Genomic DNA, 8,075 nt, shown 5'->3' with positions numbered 1-8,075 from the left:
GAATCTCATCAACTTCAAAATGTTGAAAGGTCAAATTGTTAATGAATTATGCAACCTCATGCTCACGCATTTCCATTGACTAAACAGTTCGTACTGCAGTTAAATTATGCTCCTACATTGAAATGAGGGCTATAGTCTGAAATTATCCTACTCAGTTTACAAAATGCATGCCTTTTGGCTGGCACATAATAGTTTACAATATGTTTAAAAACTTAAGTAAAAAATTCACGTTGCATTATTTTTACCAAGCAATCCCTATTTGCATGTATTATGCAGCTCCAATGCCTAATGGGTGCATGGCAAGCATTCAAAATATGAAGCAATAATATTCCAAATATTTACATTTCCAGTGAGAGTTCTTGTGAAGTGAAGAAATAATAGTTGAGAAGTTATGAAATCCCCAAACAGGTGAGCCATAACTGGCCCCACCTTCACCTCCAGAGAGAATATAAGGCCAGGAACCCAGAGAGAGAGGCACTCAGAACACCTCTGATCTTCAGCTCTCCAGCAACCTGTGACCTTCACCTGTGACCACACCCAGCCGCCTACCTGAACAGGTGAGATCCAGGACAGAGGAGCCTGCCTTACGATACAACGTCTTGATAAAAAGTATTCATCAACTGGTAGACAAATATTGCTTTTTTATGGTATTGTTTTTTTTGCAATGAGTTATGCACAGTTGATATTTTACAAAATTATGATTGACTATGATTATGATTGATTGAGTCTTTGATCTAATAATACTGTAGTTTTGAGAACAGTTAAAAAGAAGGAAATGCCTAGCTTCTTTGTGTTGCTAGTTTACATCAGCTAAAATGTGACCTGGTTACTTTAGTAAAGCACATGTGATGTCTTCTTTTAGCTGCAGGGCTACACAAATAGTTTTTTAAGTTTCTGCACAAAAAGAGATTGAATTTATAAAATAAAAAATCCATCTCACCAAGAACCTTGATGAAGTTTGCTGAGCAGACTTTTGCTCCCTGAGGTGATTTTGGCTCTTCTGACCTTCCTCGCTTTCTTGGGAATGGCAACAGCACCGCCATATCCTCCAAACTGCCAAACCGTGAATTATTTGTTAGATCGCTGTTTGTCTGAGCAGATAAAACACAAGCAGTGATAAGCAAATTGGGAAAACAAAAAGAAACAGGAAAAAGGTATTTCTCACAGTCAAGCTGAGCTACAGGTAAACCAATCCCAGCTCATCAGGGGCTGAGCTACAGGTAAACCAATCCCAGCTCATCAGGGGCTGAGCTACAGGTAAACCAATCCCAGCTCACCAGGGGCTGAGCTACAGGTAAACCAATCCCAGCTCACCAGGGGCTGAGCTACAGGTGAACCAATCCCAGCTCATCAGGGGCTGAGCTACAGGTAAACCAATCCCAGCTCACCAGGGGCTGAGCTACAGGTGAACCAATCCCAGCTCATCAGGGGCTCAGCTACAGGTAAACCAATCCCAGCTCATCAGGGGCTCAGCTACAGGTAAACCAATCCCAGCTCACCAGGGGCTGAGCTACAGGTAAACCAATCCCAGCTCACCAGGGGCTCCTCACAGACATGCAGCTTCAGTTAGCACAGGGTTCAGTCTGCAGGGGAAATGTACAATACTGCAACTGAAAGGTTTCTCACTGCTTCCACACACACACACACACACACACACACACACACTCACACACTCACTCACTCACACACACACACTCTCACACACTCTCACACACTCACACACACACGTACACACAGTCACACACATGCACATACACACACACACACATACAAACACACACACACTCACACACACACTCACACTCACACACACACACACTCACACACACAGAAACGCACACTCACTCACATGCACACACACTCACTTACACACACTCACACACTCACACAAACACACACAAACACACACACTCACACACACTCACACACACTCTCACACACGTACACACACACTCACACACATGCACATACACACACACATAGAAACACACACTCACACACACATACACACACACGTACACACACTCACACACACACACTCTCACACACTCTCACACACGTACACACATGCACATACACACACACACATACAAACACGCACATACAAACACACACACACACTCACACACACTTACACACACACACACATGCTCACACATGCCCCCACACAGACACTCACACACAAACATATACACACACACACACACACACACACACACACACTCACACACATACACATACAAACACACACTCATACACACACGCGCACACACTCTCACACACGTACACACAGTCACACACAGTCACACACATGCACATACACACACACATACAAACACACACACACTCACACACACACTCACACTCACACACACACACACTCACACACACAGAAACGCACACTCACTCACATGCACACACACTCACTTACACACACTCACACACTCACACAAACACACACAAACACACACACTCACACACACTCTCACACACGTACACACACACTCACACACATGCACATACACACACACATACAAACACACACTCACACACACATACACACACACGTACACACACTCACACACACACACACTCTCACACACTCTCACACACGTACACACAGTCACACACATGCACATACACACACACACATACAAACACGCACATACAAACACACACACACACTCATACACACTTACACACACACACACATGCTCACACATGCCCCCACACAGACACTCACACACAAACATATACACACACACACACACACACACACTCACACACATACACATACAAACACACACTCATACACACACGCGCACACACTCTCACACACTCTCACACACGTACACACACAGTCACACACATGCACATACACACACACATACAAACACACACACACACTCACACACACTCACACACACACACACACACATGCTCACACATGCCCCCTCACACACACTCACACACAAACATATACACACACACACACTCACACACATGCACATACACACACACATACAAACACACACACACGCCCATATGCACACACACACACACACACACACTTGTACAAATGCACACACAAGCAACACATGCACAAACCTAAACACTCATTCCCTTTCTGTTTGGTTGTATTTTGTTTTTACAATATATACATATCTGTCTCTCTCTGTCTTTCTTTTTCAGAGATGGGGAACATTCATATTTCCAATGCGACTGCAAAACCCATGATTGCCTACTACAGCAAGGACCCGATCGATGACAAAGAGAAGGAAAAAGCCGAATCTGTGAAAATCCCTGCCAAAAGCTTCATCCAATGTTCCTCAGATGAGCCGATGTATGTCGTTGTGTATTACGAGGAAGGCAACCATGTCACAGACAGCGCCTACATTAACTCCAATCACTCTGTTTTGTTCACTGATGCTGGGAAAGTCTTGCTTTCAAACACTGGTACAATTTCAGCCTAGTGACAAGAAAGACACAGCCAGTCACCAAGCTGGGGCACACTGTGTACATGCTGAAGATCAGCCAGTGACCAACACCCCTCCACTTATATCAAAGCAAAATTGATGAGCATTTGGTGGATGGTCGTATAATATCTGTAAACCTTTTGACTTCTTCTTCTGCTGCTTAATAAACTGAAGCAATCATATAAAGGCCATCTTGTCCTTCTGTGTTTATTTTGCAGTCTTGACCAGCCCTTAATAAGGACATCTGGAGAAAAGGTTGTTCTGCTTTAAAACATTTCACTTTTCAGGGGTTATTTTTTGAGAAAGCAGATTTATTCAAGAATGGTGTGCAACCAAGGAAGACAGTAAATGTGCCAAAGACTGTTTATAAAAGTCAGAATCAAAACTTCTTATTAGAGTAAGAATCAAATGGCACGCCTTTCATTATGTAATAGATATCTTTAAAGAGATGTTAAATACATTTTATTTACATTTACTTAAAATTCCAAAGGAAAGAAATGTTGATACAAAATTACTCATTACATTTTTTTATCCAATCAGCAGTAACATTTTCAAACTGCCCAAAATGCCGAAGTTAAGCAATGCAAATGATGTTTTCATCCTTCACATCTGAAAATCAAGAAGCTAGTCTGTCACAGCAACTGCTTCAGTGAAACTCGGTGCTCAAGTAGAAGTCCCAGTATGACATAGCCAAGCAGTCCCATTTACATTCTCAATTCTGAATTCCCTAAATGTATTATAGTCATTTAAATTCTCACATTCCACAGGGCAGTAAGAGTCTTTATTTTAGTAGGCTACATCAGGCTACATCGTTTGGCATACTTTTGAACATTTGTATTAATCAAGTCAGAACCATGGACCAACATGGATGGTCATAGAATCAAATCAACAAATCAACTAGTTGGGATGTTTACATAACTAAAGCTTAGGCCTATGCTACTCGTGTGTCAGTATCAGAGGAAATTCACTGAATGTATTGTTCACTGTGTTCTTATGCCTAATTCACTGGATGCATTTTTTTACAATAAAATATGAATTAATGTATGAAAATCAGTTACTTTCTTAGCTTTTGTTTTAGCCTTCAATTAACAAAAAAAGAAGAATAGTAAAAAAAACAGTATATTTCTATGTATTGCAGGTACTTATTCTTAATTATGGACGTAACTCCTCCTCCAGTTGATAAAACTAAGTGGACCTATTTGGTCGCTGCCTCATTGTTAAGGGATACAATTTATACTTTCTATATCATATGTTTTTAAAAACAGCCCCCTGACTTAACATTGGTGGAACGCTAGGTTTACAGCAGAAAACCAGTCCAACAATTGAAAAAACAAATCTAATTCACGGTAACTGCAGGAGAATTAGCAGCTTCTTAGGCTAATTAGAATGCAATGCGAGTGAAGTACATTTACGGACTTATGACTAATGTTAATTAATGATTACAAGATTGAGCAGTTCTCACATTAACGTCATTAACGTTCTCACAGTGATTGCGATGGGCAACTGCCACTGAAAACAGGGTAGCATTTGAGCAATTATTTTTCCAAAAAGCCGTCCAGTTTATGTTGTTTTGCTACCTTTCACAGGATCAAGACAGTTCTCATTGGAAAACAATGAACATATTTCCCAGCAGCACTCTTGGTATATCAGAAAATAACACCAACACCAAAAGAATTAGCCTGCCTCCCGCCATTTCATTGAATAGTTTATACAATATAGCCCTTTTTCTGTAAATTAGATGCACGGTATGAATTTTTGCATGATCACATATTGTAGATGGAAAGCGTAATAACCATGACTGAGACGAGCTTGCTTATTTAAGGATATATAAACAAGGCAAACATGGTTGTGTAATTTTCCGGTGAGTGGGTAAAATCGGACGTACTGAGTAGATACGTGGGTGCTCCTAGACCGTGCCCCCCTCGCCCCCAAACCAGGGGCCCTGGAGCAACCGCCCCTGCTGCACTGCCTATATGAGCACCACGGCATCCAGTACACTATTTCACTTCTGTTAGATAGAAGACATTAGAAACTCAACAATCTCAGTTTAACTCAAATATTGTGCTCATCACTTCCAGACATCTTGGCGGTTCAGTTGCTGAGTCTTCACAGTAGTGCAGCTCTGATTACAACACAACGTAAGCTGTAAGGTGTCATACGCATATTTATGTGTTTGTGAGACTAGTAACAAGGCAGGATTTGGCAAGCTCTAGCCAATCGAATTGGGCAAAAATAAAGCAGTTGTGCATGTATTTACTTATAGAATCAAAGTTGACATGACATTAACGTGTGGGTGTTTTAGTAAAGTGGGTTGTGTTTCTGAGGTAAGTTTGTGTCTGAGTGAATTGCAAATGAAAGAATAAAACCCTTTGTCTACATTAAGCATTAAGTAGGCTAGATCTTATACATAAAAAAGCTTTGGCTCGATGATTCCAAAATCTAGCAGGCTATGAGTATTCAAAGACAATGTCTGTATTGACACCTTAACCTGTGTGTCATCCAGAGGCTCCCTGTCGATGCACACCTGAATGGATATCGAGGCTCTGAATCCCACACAGTTCACTTCATTTTATTGGAGACCACAAGTTCTGTGAGGGAGCAGGGGTGGGAGACCAAGAGCGACTGGGAAGGGATCACAAAGTTACCAACAATAAGTTGGATAGCCACTAAAATAGAGGAGGAAAATAAGAGAAAAAGGGAACAAAACTCCCCAGCGATCTGCCAACCAAAAATATGACTAGAACTAAATTGGACACGAAAACAGCCTTCAAACACAGGCAAAACCAAGAAACAAAACTAGGGAAGGTTCTCAGGAGCTAACCAACCCAAAGGAAAACAAAAAACAATAGGACCCTAAACTTATCTATTTCTAATTTCTAACTGAAATAAATGTGTCAAACTGAACCATAATGGATGGATGGGATGGATGGATATGTGTACTTTCATAAGCAGATAATCATTAGTGAATTGCATTTGAAAGTTTAATTTTTAAATGAAAATGGAAATCTTTGTGAGCTCATGGTTGGGGGGTTGCATTGTTTCTTGTTAATTAAATATATTGGTACGTACTGGTGTTCATGATGATGTCTAATTTAGTAGATGCAACAGGACCAGGAGAATTTTTAATATTGAAAAAAAAGAAAGACTGAACGGCAATTTTAAAAATACATGGCACCTAATCCTTCATCAATTTCATCCGTCTTCCGTCCATTGGAATTACATGGTACTGCATGTAGTCAGCAAAAAATAATGTTTAATTAATCTAAATCTTTAATTTATATCTTTCTGAAAGACCCCTTTGGTGACTGGAATCCAGTGGAGGAAGGAGGAGAAATGGCTGGCTTTATTATTACACAATTTTAGATTTGTATGCAAACCATTCACATGTGATTAAATTGCACACTCAACTTTTATTAAAGGCTTTTTCTTTTTTTTACACATTTTGGTTTCACCATGTGGAAAGTAAACCCACTATACACAAAGAGGACATTGACACATCTACACTATACATACTAATCATGTGGTAGCAACTAAACGCATAAAAGCATGCAGATGTGGTCAAGAGGTTCAGCTATTCAGACAAAATGTCAGAATGGGGAAGAAATGTGACCTAAGTGACTTAGTGTTCTCTATTCTCTACCCCTGAATTGGTACAAACTCCAAATGTTCCTGAGACCTGACCAAGAAATGGCAGATTAGTTCATGGCCACAAGCCCACCCAGGCCAGCAGCCAGCAAAGGGCCCCACCCCATGGACTCTCAGGAGCTGGGATCCCTGGGAAAGCTAAACCCACCTCTGGGAAAGACCTCACTGTGCAGTTAGGAGCCAATCGTGCCTCATCACCATCTCACTGACCATCACTGCCTTAAAGACATGCAGAATTCTACAAAAGGATCATCAAAAAAGACTTTCTGTATTTTACAAGAGTTTCCCTCAGAAGTCATCCTTTTCCACTCAGGTTGATCAGTGTGTTATCTCGGGTAAAAGAGCGGAATGCTGTGGTTTGTGTGTGGGAGCTGTTTAACAATGGAGTGTTTGCCACTACCTGTTTATTGCATCATGGTGGCACCATAGAAACGATTTGTTTTGTTTTGAGGGTTGGACAAGAGATGCCCTTGGGCATGTTTTAACCTGTCAATTCAAGGGATTTTATACAAGAGAAACATTGGAATCCTGTTTAACAATGGAGTGTTTGCCACTGCCTATTTACTGCGTCATGGTGGCACCATAAAAACGATTCGCTTTGTTTTGAGGGTTGGACAAGAGATGCCCTTGGGCAATCTGACATTTTCTCTGCATCGGAATCTGCACACTCAGGTTGATCAATGAGTTATCTCAGGCCAAAGAGTGGAATCCTGTGGTTTGTGTGTGGGAGCTGTTTAACAATTGAGTTTCTGCCACTCCTTTGGAGAAGAGATCTCCTTCGGCAATCCATCACATTATCTGCATGGGAATCTGCATTGATGCCCCTAGGATTTCATTATGCATGTTTTAAAAGTTTATACAAGAGAAATGTTGTTCACCTGCCAACTTCATCACCAGTCATTTTATTCAGTTTTGAATTGTCCTTGTTAACTTGTATACATAAAAGCTGAATTG

The 8,075-nt window shown here is 41.0% G+C and overlaps 1 long non-coding RNA gene across 1 annotated transcript; it reads left to right on the top strand.

Moving 5' to 3' along the window:
- Positions 1-483: 483 nt before the first annotated feature.
- Positions 484-3,665, top strand: LOC133136932 (uncharacterized). The gene is made up of 2 exons (XR_009709568.1): positions 484-557; positions 3,193-3,665. It is a non-coding gene; the product is annotated as an uncharacterized LOC133136932 (long non-coding RNA).
- Positions 3,666-8,075: the final 4,410 nt, after the last annotated feature.

This window comes from Conger conger, chromosome 9, assembly GCF_963514075.1.
Source record: "Conger conger chromosome 9, fConCon1.1, whole genome shotgun sequence".
Lineage (NCBI taxonomy): Eukaryota > Metazoa > Chordata > Actinopteri > Anguilliformes > Congridae > Conger > Conger conger.
This window is presented reverse-complemented; position numbering and strand designations above follow the sequence as displayed.